The following is a 13,224-nucleotide window of genomic DNA, read 5'->3' as shown; positions in this document are numbered from 1 at the left end:
GCATACTGTAGCAAAATTTCAATTGCCCAGATTGCCTCCTTGCATACTACCAGACACCACTGCCGCACATGACCCCTACGATTTGACATTGACTTTATATAAGCCCAATTTGGTTCAATACAAAAGCGGAGCATTTCATTACAAAATCATTCAAACTAGGATTGTGACTCATTCAGGATTTTTTGGTGAGGGACAGACAAGGACAGACGACTACTTTGACCAACTAGTTTCACGAGACACGTGCTATTCAATGTATAAATGGCATACCTCCCCGCATGGTGATCTGGTACAAATTGGTTCAATCCATCAAACAGATAATGTGGCGGAACCGGAATTTCACACTGGTTTTAAATGTTGCACAGATTATGAGTTCACTGTTTTCAATGCTTATTTGTATGAGACGAGCGTATTCAAGCGACATGGAGAAGCCGAGAATGTGGAAAGCCCTGCTGGTGTGGTAGACCACTGCACCTACCTCGCTGGCTTCTGCAACCTGAAGGATGGCTCTGCTCTTCTCTGGGAACCAGACGAGAGGGAGGAGTGCAAGTACCTGCCACACCAGACTTTCCACGGCCAGTTCCAAGATCGGTTCTAGATGGCAGAAAGTGGTGAGTTAGCCTTAAGTTTCACTAAAAATCAGATTGTGCGTCAAGATAGTGAATGTGGAGGCGATGTGGAGTTGTCTGACCAAGGCATAGCTTGCAGCCGTGTAAACAATGTAACCCGAGGGAAACGAGATATTGATGGACGAGTAACGTATAGCGAAGTAAATGCCAAGCTGCAAGCTCTTGAATTACGAATCCACCAAAACTACAATCACATGTTCAAAGCGTTCTTTCTGAATAATTGTCATGCCATGCAAGCACTAGTGCAATTGGTCACAAGTTCACTTGAGCGGAGCCCGACATTGGCTGCTAGGCACCTACTAAATAATTCCTACGTTTATGCAATGCTGACTCACAACCTTTTATCTGTTTATCCATGCGAACCAATTGAGAACTACTCTATAATGTCTGTGCAAATGTGCTCTAGCAGGATTCCTTTGAACATTAATATTGCCAGCGCTAATAAAACTGTTTGGCTCGACACTCATGCAAATATAGTATAGCTACAGCATAGTTATGTTTCGCTACAGAACAAGTTGTACTATTATCATCATAGCAGCGGTGACTTGACTCCTATTACCAAGACTGGCTCTCTTAACTTGATATTTCTAGACTATTCAGCGTTTGGCATCGAACATGACAAGGTGGTAATTCATCAACTATTACTATATGACTGGGATACATTTAGAGACAAGTTCTCACTAAATGACTGGGCTAGTTCCTCTTCACATCAAGCGAAAATTCTGGAGCATTTAGGAGTAACTTCTAATTTTCACAGTGACCCTTTACTGCAATCCGGCAAACTGGCAAACAATATAGTCAATCAAGGAACCTTTTCATTCCTGAGTACCTATGGTACATGGGACATAAAGCAGTTTTGGATATTCTTGTGCTGTCTATATATAACTTTAAATTTAGTTGGGAGATGCATTCTCATGTGCACTGGACTGAAAGCATTTGCAAAAGATCCTAAGAAAAATTTGCGTGGATATTTCCTTGGCTCTAAGGAAATCTATAGAAATACCAAAATATCTATCGCTTTGAACCAAACTACTGGGAATACCCAAATTCCATTGGAGCAAAATGAGCTTGAGGAAATTGAGGTCGAGGAATTGCCATCGAATAGCAATGTCATACTATCAGATAAAATGACTAACATAGAGGAAAACACTAGGGCTCCAGGAGAGCAAGCTTCCCTTCCGCTAGTATCTTACAAAACACCTGAGCAAAATTTACCTAGGGAAACTGACCAACTTAAGACACGAAACAGACAATCTACTAGACAGACCACTAAGCATATAGCCTCTTGGACAAAAGCAAGACGAGTATACTCACGACAACATGCCCCCACCTTAGCAGATATTGTGTGCAATGTGTCGAATTTAGTCCATGAATCCTTAATACGTACCACAATTCTTGGTCAAAAACATGATGCTCTGATAGATACGGGTGCGCAGGTATCCACAATTAGCATGGACTTGTGTAGAAAACTTGGCATTCAGACTAAAATAAAAGAAACTTCTCGAGCTGTAAGAGCGATGAGTGGACATGTAGTGTTAGGATTAGGTGAGGTTTTTGTGCCAATACGATGCCATGGTAATATTCCTATTGAAACAGTTCTTCTAGTAATAGATACATGCAAATATTCACTAATATTAGGTGTTGACAGTCTAAAACAACCGGGAAAGTTTTGTGTTGACTACCACTTGGGAAGACTAAGAATACAGCCTGTGATGCATGGAAAGCAATTGCTTAATAACTGTGCTATGATTAAACATGCGGACAATAGAATGTACTGCAATGTGTTTGCAGACAGGGATTTAGTTTTTCCACCGTACAGTGACAATAACTTTTGCAACTCTAGCGGAACTTATAATAACTTTAATGTAACTATATTAGTAAGTAGACGGTTCCGGTCATACACAGAACTAAGTAACTGTGAGTAAAACATGTATGTAATAAATTCGTAATCTGATTGTAAAAAAAAAAAAACTAAATCAACAGTAAATATGCAGACTGTAATGATGGCTGACAGGATGGAAAATTAGTAAATAGTAAGTAATAAGAAATGTAATAGAAAAATCAAACAGGAGAATTAATAGTTTGGTTAATAATTGAAGCTGCGTCAAACAAAGAATCTTCACTTTCATCGTCAATTGTTGCCAAGTTGCTCATTTCGCCTAAATTAATCAGTTCGGCAATAGTGGGAAGTTGATTGTCTCTTCGATGCCATAGGTAAATAAATTTGTAAAGTAAGAAAATAGTAATTAAAATTAATAAAATACTGATGGGTAGAATCGTTGATAATAAAATAATTGTAAGTTTGTTAAGATCGTTTGTTGCAGAATCAGTTGAGTGGATGTAGATAGAAGTGATGTTGGTAGAGTTAGAATCAAAATAATCAGTAGTGGAAACGTTCGTGATAATGGCAGTTCAATCAGTTGGGAAGTAATCATTTGGTGAATCAGCTGCAAGTAAAACTAGAGTGATTAGTAATTGGTAGTTTACCTGTCATTAAAATTCTGAAACAACTCAGCTAGTTGATAATTTTCATTAAACTAATGTGATCAAACGGAAATAGTCCTTGCGCAGGTATCAGTCTTAATCATGAACTTGGGCTAGGGTGAAGCAACTCCTTAATTTGTGACGGTTCACGAGTTGATAGTAGTTATGTTGTGGATATTACGAGCAATCATGTCAAATTCGTTTAGATTTTAAGTTTACATACCTCTATGGATCAATAGATGCGGATTGTCAGTAATTACTTGGAGACGATGAGGTACAATTAAAAATAATAAATTTGGATTTTCGGTTATGTCTAGTAAATTGAAAAAAGAGTACAAGTCAGGAGAATCAATTTTGGATAAGTCATTGGTGGTTAAATTACGGTTGGAACCATCAATTTTAAATAAAGTACTGGAACAAAAGCAGACGGTGATTAATAAGCAAAACATGAGTGGAAAATAGTAAGGATGCACGAGTACGAAATTGATAAATTGTCTATACAGTCTGCTAGAACATATTGAGTTCTTATCAATATCTGGTTATTGCATAGAGTATTTGATTTGGCTAAACAGGAATTGGCTTACCCTTTTTAAATTAGTCCTCAAAATTAGCATGCATTAGCGAGCATGCAACTCTTGTTGAATGCTGAATTAGCATTCAAAATTCGTTTTCCCCTTGCATCAACCAAAGAAGCCAGCCTACTACAACCTTGACACCGACTAGGATTTCCCACTGCATCTAGGAGACGCCATCAACGGTTCACTGCCGCTGCCCGGAGACTATACTCACTCATTTTCACAAAGTTAAGTGGTTTCATATAAAAAATATATATATAAAAAAAGGGGAGAAGAGAAAACGCAATTCCTGTGTTTCTGTAAATGCATCGTGGCATATGTTACACCTATTATTAGTGCTGAACTTTTGCTCTTGAGTGTTAGGTGCAGTCTCTCCCTTAATAAATTTCTTTATTGCACCTAAAGTTTTATTGAGCGAAGGGGAGAGGAGCAACATATGCAACCTATTTGCCATTGTATTTTATCACGTTGTAAATTTTTTTTTTATATTTTACAGTTTATGTTCATTTTGTTTCATGTTTACCTGAGTGACCTTAGTCAGAGGCCTGATTAGTAAGTATAAGGCTTCATTTAGTTAGGCTGTCACTCAATGTACTATGGTATTTTGATACAACTTTTGCTGAGATTTTGCTTTTTGGTGCTAGGAGCAGTAACCACATATGCTGATGGATAGCGGGTACTGCAAATTGGGAGTCATCGACAAGATACATGAAGGTGCAGCCTTGGTTGTGATATATTTGGTAGCAGCGATCTGCTCCAGGCCACATGTGAGACTCGTAAGCGCAGATTACATTTACAAAGACATTACCGAAGCATGGAACGATGGTAGCAATACAAAGAAGAACCCCTCGTCACCAACACTCTACCCCCATTCCTTTTGCCTCGTTCAAGAAATAGACAGTCGAACCTCCAACCTCATCACCCCTGCTTCTTTTACCTTAAGAAGATTTACCGCCGAATCGTCGTCTAAGGAAGAAGGTGTAAGATACCTGTATCTTGACTATGACCTAGTTTCATCTTGCCTCTGCCTAGCTGCAGTTTCTACATACCGATGTCAGAACAACTCTCATGTCAGAGCTACATATCTTTTATACATTAAGTTGTTATTTTACTATACACAAAAGATAAGAACGTAACACTTTTTTATAACATTTCATCATTTGACAATTACTGCAAGACCAACATCTTTTCCTGCCAAGACTGTCTGTGTCACCATTCATGTCAGCCTCCATAAACATTCCAACTACGCTAATTATCTGTCCGCATCCGCTTGCTTATCTTTGTCTGTGCGCCTGGAACAAAATTAATTGTGTAAATATTATTCTGCAACCTTTTCGTATCTTGTGTTTGACTCATGCCACACATATTTTATGCAAGTCATTCTCTCCTATATAAGGGAACCCCATCTTGTTTGTGAGAGGTCTTTTTGTTCAAACATTCATACTGATACTCTTACGCTCATATTTGATTATACATTCTCGCTAAGAAATATAGATCGTTAAATATACGGATCTTAAATACAACCTCTGTCTCGTTATCGCAGTATTACATCTTGTGGTAGAAAAACAGTTCTACAAATATTGGCTTTAACAGAAGAAGCCCCCTAAGGGTAACATTGCTAAGAAGGACATTAGCAACGGGTTATCACAATTGCAAAAAAAGCGATACGACTTGTTCGTAGGTCATAAAAGGTGTTGATTCAAATGAAGATTATTATGATATTAACTATAATTTTCCAGTGTATTTTAAGCCATAAAATGGTGACAAACGTGTTTTTATGAGTTTTTAAAATTGTATGCACTTTTATAGTATTAGCCCGAATAATGGTGAAGTACTGCTTTTTTTTGATGAAATTTGCTGTGGGTCGCCCAACTTTTTTACTAGCCTTTTACCAAATATGATTGTATTATGAGCATATATAGATATATTTAATAAAAGTTTAAAAATTTCATAGAGTTGGACAAGGTTGCCCAGGGTTACTGATATGCATTGCCAAGAATGGCCAGAGTTCAAAGGGTTAATTCAACATTTTTAAAAGTTTTATTGTGTTTACTCATCTTTTACTGTAAATGTAGCAAAACAGACTTAATTTAGTTATTACCAGCTAATTATTTTACATTTACATACACAAACTTGTATAGTTGTTTTATTTTGTTTCTTGATTTATTTGATCAAAAACATTTGCCTCATGATATAAAGTTTGAAAGTTACAGCTGTTTGACAAAGTTTAAAAACCTACACAATTGTTTGATTTTTCCTCTTAATTTATTTAAACTGCACAAAACAATTTTTTATGATATCAAGTTTAAAAGTTATAATGGTAACTGTTATTATATGTTAAATAAAAACCAATTTTTTTACAAAGACTTTTATTTTCTGGGCAACACTGGGCGTTAACCTAGTATAAGTTTGAAATTAACAACACTGCAATCTTTGTTTACATAAGCTTAAAGATAACAAGACAATACACATTGTTACTAATACATGCAGGCCACAATACCCAGTGTTACTCATATATTAGGCCGTGATACAGTGTTACCAATACATACAGGCCAAAATACCCAGTGTTACTCATATATTAGGCCGTGATACAGTGTTACCAATGCATACAGGCCAAAATACCCAGTGTTACTCACATATCGGGTCACAATACTGTAACAGCGTTACCCATACAAACAGGCCAAAATATAGTGAATCCATATGCGCATGCATATATAATGTTTATCAATATAAACTGTCAGCATCAGCTTCCTATGTGGTAATCATAGGCTATTATCACCATTGTTTAGCTAGAGACAGCTAGTAGAAGCTAGTCATCGGGTATGTACAATTAAATCCTCACTCACACACTATGTTTCCATGACTCGCATAATCCGCATGTTTCAAATAATTCGAACGATCCGCAAGTTGAGTTACTTAGCAATCCAGCGTTTCAATGAACACCTGGCGATGCGGATTTTGACACCAGTACTTGACCCCATAGGTCAAGTATTAGCCTAATTAATGACTCTATAAATAGCTAAGCAGTCTTGTCACGCTTAGCTTAGCAGCGATCGTTAGGAACGTTTGCGCATTGAGACTGCTGAAATCGAAATAAAAACGACTGAAGCGTGAAAATGTTTTTAATGTAATAGCCAACGATAATCTAATGCGCATTAATCGCAAGTACCGTTTCCATGATTCGCAAGCACGATGGATTCGATAAAGTTTTGCGGATCGCAAAACTCGCTTAGTTTGCGCATTTATGTGGATAGCTTGCGGATTTATGCCGTTTCCATGACGCGGATAACTTGCGGATTGGCTCTAATTTGCGAATTATGCGGGTCATGGAAACGCAGTGATAGTGCAGGCCAGGAAGGAGTCATTCATTGACAACCACAGTGGGCATTGACATAAATGACTAGAGAACTGCTATGAAGATTTAAAGCTTGCCAGTTTTTAGCAGCATAGATTTATTTAGTAAGTTTCATAACATACTGGTATGCTGCAGAAGCTTTCTGCCATATTTGACAGACAACTTCAAGTAAAAGTTTTAATAAAAGAGTATTAAGATTAAAAAATTACTATTTTCAAAGTGAATTCAGCCACTGTGCAAAAATTCAGTTAAGATAAAAACACAGCTACCACTACCTATGAATTCTGCAAATTTTCAACATGTTGGACTGGCTATCAAAATGTCTTTAGTCAAAAACCAATAATATACATGTAGGCCAAACTAAACCAATCTAAGAAAACATGACAGTAGGTACAGGAGTGCAATCTCTATGTATCAGTATCAATATTTCTAAAGGAAGCGAGAAGAAGCCAGCGGATAATTGTATATCTTTATAACATATAGATATACCGAAATGAAACTTATATATTATATAAGTGTCATGGTTTGTCTGTTATCTGTTTTCAAACTGTCCAGTTTAAGCAATAAAGAATTAGCAACAAAAACTCACCTTTGTACTGGATTTCATCTCATGACATTTAAATCATGGTCACCCACAAGTGCCTGCTACCATAAGGCTAAGCTGTTCTTATGGCTTCCATAGCTCTTACTGTTTACAATATGTTCTTTTTTAGTAGCACATACTAAATATGCAGTTTTCGTTTTTAATAAATACATGTATTACATTTTGGTTGGTAATTTTATTTTTTTACCCGTAGCCAATTTTTTATTTGTAATTTTCCAATGCGACGTTTAATCTTCAAATGTGCCGGTACACTCATATTTTTGGTTTTAGTAACTCGGTTAAAGCTAAATACCGTTTACATGGATAATTGTATTTTTTGGAGTAAGAATTGCCTCTAAATTCTTTTTCCATTTGGCTAGACAAGGTATCAGACAATAAAAGTACTACCTCATTATTACGTTTGCACTAATATCGAGAAGTACCTGCAGCGTCCATCAGATTTTGATTAAAATGAGCTTTTGCTGCAGCAGTAACGTTTGTTGTATACACACTTCCCTAAACTCATTGATTGTTTTTTAACTGCAAAAATACCTTTTGCTCATGATATGAGGCTTTAAAAGTTAAAATGGTAAATATTTTATATGTTAAAAGAAAATAAGTTTTCTTCACAAATACTTTTTTTATTACCTGGGCAGTGCTGGCCCTTTACTTAGTAGATCAATAAGACAAATGTGTCAAACAAGACTGAGCTTGAAAAATGCTACATAGATGAAAATAATTGCTTTTAGGAGTTTTAATTATTGCACCCTATCAAAAAAGGTTACTAAGCAATATTAAGTACCAAAAAGTTATTCTTTTGCTGTTGATGGGGTTTTCTAACAAGATTTAGTAAAATCAAAGACAGTAATGTGTTGGAAGCTTTAGATCTACCCATTAGTTGTTCACCAACCACTTTTTTTGGCTGATACCAAGTGTCAGAGCTAATCTGCCTTCTAAACACTACAACTATCCGTTAGGGTGTCAGGCTGGCTTAGTGGTATCATCTTTGAAGGGTTGATGGTTCGAGCCCTGCTTAATGCCAATCTGACAAAAAGCTCTCAGCAAGCGTTCAACCCTAAATTGCTGGGTCTTTTAGATCTAGACCTTAACTTGGAGGCCACGTGTACCACACTGACTATGTGGGCAGATTAAAGATCCACCTCTGTCCTTCGCACATTGTACAAGTGAAATTGCTACCTGGCTCTGTCAGACTGGGCGCGTTGCAAAAATGTATCCCTTCAGGTTAATCTGACAGTTCCAGAAGAAGCCCTTGATAAGTGTTAGGACCACCCAAGGTAGCTTATAAAACCCTAGTCCTGGCGGTTTGTTTCTCTACTAGAGAACACTAACAAGCATTGCCACTACATGACAGAAGCATGCCATTATTTATTTAGCTATCTTTTAATAAAAAGGTTAATATTACTGTGGCTCTTACATGTAAATGTAACTAAAAAAGCAGTCAAAACTCACCGAAGTTGCAGAACAGAAGTATTCAAATTTGTCGCACAATCTGGCAAGTTTTAGCTCATTCAAAAATCAAATATTGACTGTTAAATAATTTTGAGTTGTTGCCACTAAACTTAGTTTACAAACTTTTTAACATGAATAAGGGATAAACCTATTTAATTATACAAAGAAAACTTCATAAAGCATGAAAAGTGTTTTACTTGATACTCAGTGATAACACCATTAGGATGATTTGGTCGGTTGATATAAGATACACACACATTGAAAAGAAATTAATAGCGACTTCAGGTCCATCTGCAGAAACTACAAAATCGAACAAAGCAAAAATTGACAGAAAAAATATATCTACATTTTATGGAAAAAGCTAAACAAGTAATTTAATGTTTACCATCAAAATTGTCATTCTTTTTCTGAATGCAGCATAAAAGCTGGATATGCTGGCAGCAGGACACACTTTTTAAGTGATCTCACATGTTTTGAACTGTATCCATTTTGGTATAACAACACAATTAATTTTTTATGGCAACTTCAAAACTGTTTACCCTTAACAGTTTCAATACCATCATAATGGCAGTTGTATGTGGTGGCATTCTAATTGTGCGCAAGCTTCTCATCATCTACTACAGAAACCATGACGGTATTTTCAAGAGATTAATCTTTTATTACCTGACACCCACAATCTTTTCAATAAGTTTGCTACATAATATAACTATAAAATGTAATATGTAACAGTTGTCAATTCAACACACTGATAGCCTTCAATGAAGTAGTGAATTATCTGCCGTGCTGTCATATTATACTGCTGACAGAAACTCCATCTACCTATCTAGTTGTCTGTATAAGCATGATAAATTGCTAGATGTATAAGTTTTGTCTATTCAAGGCCTTATTCACGACATTCCACTCAATTGTACTTGATGTTGTTTTAATTTTGTTGTACTTATTCTATTACTAAGCTTAATACGCCAGATCTTTGTCACCGGCAGGCAGTCAAATGAAAATAGACACAGGCCCACTTGCATCAACACACACAACGCACACACGCACACATCTAACAGTTTCAAAAACTAGATTTGAACATTTCCTTCCTCACTCCGCTACTTCTAGTTGAAGAATTATTACCTGTTTTCACCTGTACATAAATGTACTGTGTTTTTTTTTAAATGTCCCATCTGTGCTTGGTCCATGACACACTTCTTCATCTGTCAAACAAAATATCTCAAACCTGCCTGACGCGCTCGCCATCCTATGTTTTGGCCTTTTGAAACTGTTGTCTTATTTTTTGACAAAGGACCAATTGGGTTATGGCTGTATCTAAAAAAAGATTTATAACAACTGAGATATGAACTTCAGCGATCATTCAATGCTTCACGTTTTGTTTGTGACAAATTATGTGTTTGTTATTGATAATCAGCTATAAGATGTAAAACAGCCCAAAGTCAATTTTTAAATTGTTTAAAAATAAAGAAATGTAAAAAAAAATTAATTAATTCACAAAAGCTCTCTACTGCAAGCTTTGGAAAAAAGATTAGAAGAATATTGTAGATCCATGGTTTTTCTTTTACAATGTTCGTCCGCTTAGGGAAAGTGATGACAACGTCTTTGTGTTCTGGTTGATCTACCTTAACACCTTCTTGCTTCACTAGTGGCTGATCTAAAAACAAATTATAGAGTAGCAACTGCCTTTCTAGGTAGGACATTACAGACAAAAGTAATGAACATTTTTATAGTTGTATGTGTACTAAAATGTTGATCGACTCAAATAATTTAGGCTGAAAATATTTTCATGTTTGCAACTACAAAATATTTGCTCAACATGAGTGAACGAATGTAAATAAAACATCCAATTATTTCACTTAGTACTTATCGTTTCAATTACAGTGTAAAAGCTATTTGTAGTAGCATGCAGTTGCACAAATTTCAGAAGATTAGTAATAAAATTGACTACTTAAACTAGATGAAAATGGAAAATATTAAAGTACAAGTACACTTAGCATATCATAACTACAAAGTATTATTTAGACTCAATATGATTACTTTAAAACGTTAATAGGTGATATTTGGGTGCAGTATTTTAGTCTGAGTTTATACAATCAATTTTAAATATAATAAAGCATTTGCATGTGAGCTAAAACTAAATGAAAGTTTTAAAAACTTATCTCATAACAAAGCCTTTGACATTTAAGTACAGCGCTAGTGAAACAAATTGCCAACCTTGAAATATTTTTAACTTTAAACAATCTCAATAGTCCTCTCAATAAATTTCTTCAGAATATTAAAAAACTCAACTCTCATCAATATGTACCTTAAATTGCTCAATTGTATTCTTTTCTCAAGTGCTTTAAATGAAAACTCAGTGCAACGTTTTCCCTAACTATTACGCTAATCAGAGTGTGGCCAAACTTGGAAATTTAAAATGAAACATTTGTAAAGAGTTGTCTGTTCAAGTAGTTTATTTCATTTGCTATCTATTTGCTCACTTGTATCAAGTTAATGATGATATCATGATACTATCATACTACTGTTTTGCTGATTAAACTATGACTAAAAAATTTAAAACATAGAAAAAAGGCTCAATTTTTGTGAATTCTCATGATTAAATGTCAATGAGATAAATACTCGTTATTATGGCTGAAATGTGAATAAACTGAAAGAAGAATTCGTAAGCACATAATGCAAAAAACATTAAATATAGAAATTATAAAATTTTACTATTTTATTCAATAATTATTGCTTAATGTATCCAGGGGGTAAACCATAAGAGAGATGTTTTAGCTAACCTAAAATGAATAGAAACTTATTTTTAAAAACTTTTAGGGCAACTATATGAGTTTTTGAGCTCATATTGTATTAGTCTAAACTGTGATAATACTTAGAACAAAAAAAATAATCACAAAAGAAATATTAGAAAGAAAGTAATAGATAGACTCACTATATCCGTAGACTTGAACCTCTCTGAGTGCAACTCCTTTATCATGTCCAACATAAATAGCAAACTGTCTAGTGTAAGGAGTTCTACCATCTTGACATGTAACGGCATGTGAGAATCCTCCAAGTACATACATGCTTTCCATCCATCTGCATCATTTTTTGGTGGTTGACTAGACTCTTTTTGGTTGGTGAGATATGTTACATTTTTTATTCTATTAGCTGAAATACAAGATATCATGAACAATAATATATATAGAGACAACATGGTTAAGACTGATCATTTTATAATCTAAAAATGATTAGCTTTACAAAACGGGATTTTAGTCATTAAAGTGTTTCAAAAGGCCAAAGCTGCTACTATGAAATCTACATTGAGAAGTTATTTTGAGCATTTCCAATTTAGTTGTGATGAACACTAGTATGACTGTAGGGAAAATGATTTTAATGTCTGCCTACCTTATTGCATAAGCTATGACTCTGTGATCTGAACAAAACATGTCTGAGTCCAGAAGCAAGGGAGCCTTGACAACTAGAAGCATGCCCAGTTACAAAGTGTAAGCAAAGGTTGGATGTAATTCATGCCACCACAAGAGGTATTTTTAGAAATGAACCCCAACAGGATGTTTTCAGGTTAGATGCCTTAGAACACAAGGTTGTGGCTGCTCAACAACAAAGACTTTTAGTGAAGTAAGTCCCACAACAATGTTGCAGTTGTGAAAGTTTAAAGCCAATTTTGATGTTATTTAAAACACGAAAAAAGTACTCCAAAGAAAAAAATCAAATCCTCAAAATGAAGCACTAGTTGTTACCAGTTATATTTTGAAGTGATGCGCACATAAAATAATCTATGAGCTAAATTGTTTAGCCTTAGAACTAAGCGTGTAAGTTTGGAAATATTTATATAATATCATCATGCGCCTCAACGTATGGCTTGTATAACTATTAAATATGCATGTGTCTGTCACACCAAGACTGTCTTGTAAGCACTTGTGTTAAGAGGCCACACCACAAAAGTAGACCTATAAGATATTGTACTTATGTACACAAGACTTAGGATAATCTGAAAATATATGTAACAAGGCATATGGAGGAATTTTCATTTTGTTAGAGAAGATGGTCAGTGGTGATGTAACACTAACAATCAACACAAATTTGACTAAACGTTAAACTTTCAAAACTTGCCACACTCTCCTTCATCGCAAG

The sequence above is a fragment of the Watersipora subatra genome, chromosome 7, assembly GCF_963576615.1.
Source record: "Watersipora subatra chromosome 7, tzWatSuba1.1, whole genome shotgun sequence".
Lineage (NCBI taxonomy): Eukaryota > Metazoa > Bryozoa > Gymnolaemata > Cheilostomatida > Watersiporidae > Watersipora > Watersipora subatra.
This window is presented reverse-complemented; position numbering follows the sequence as displayed.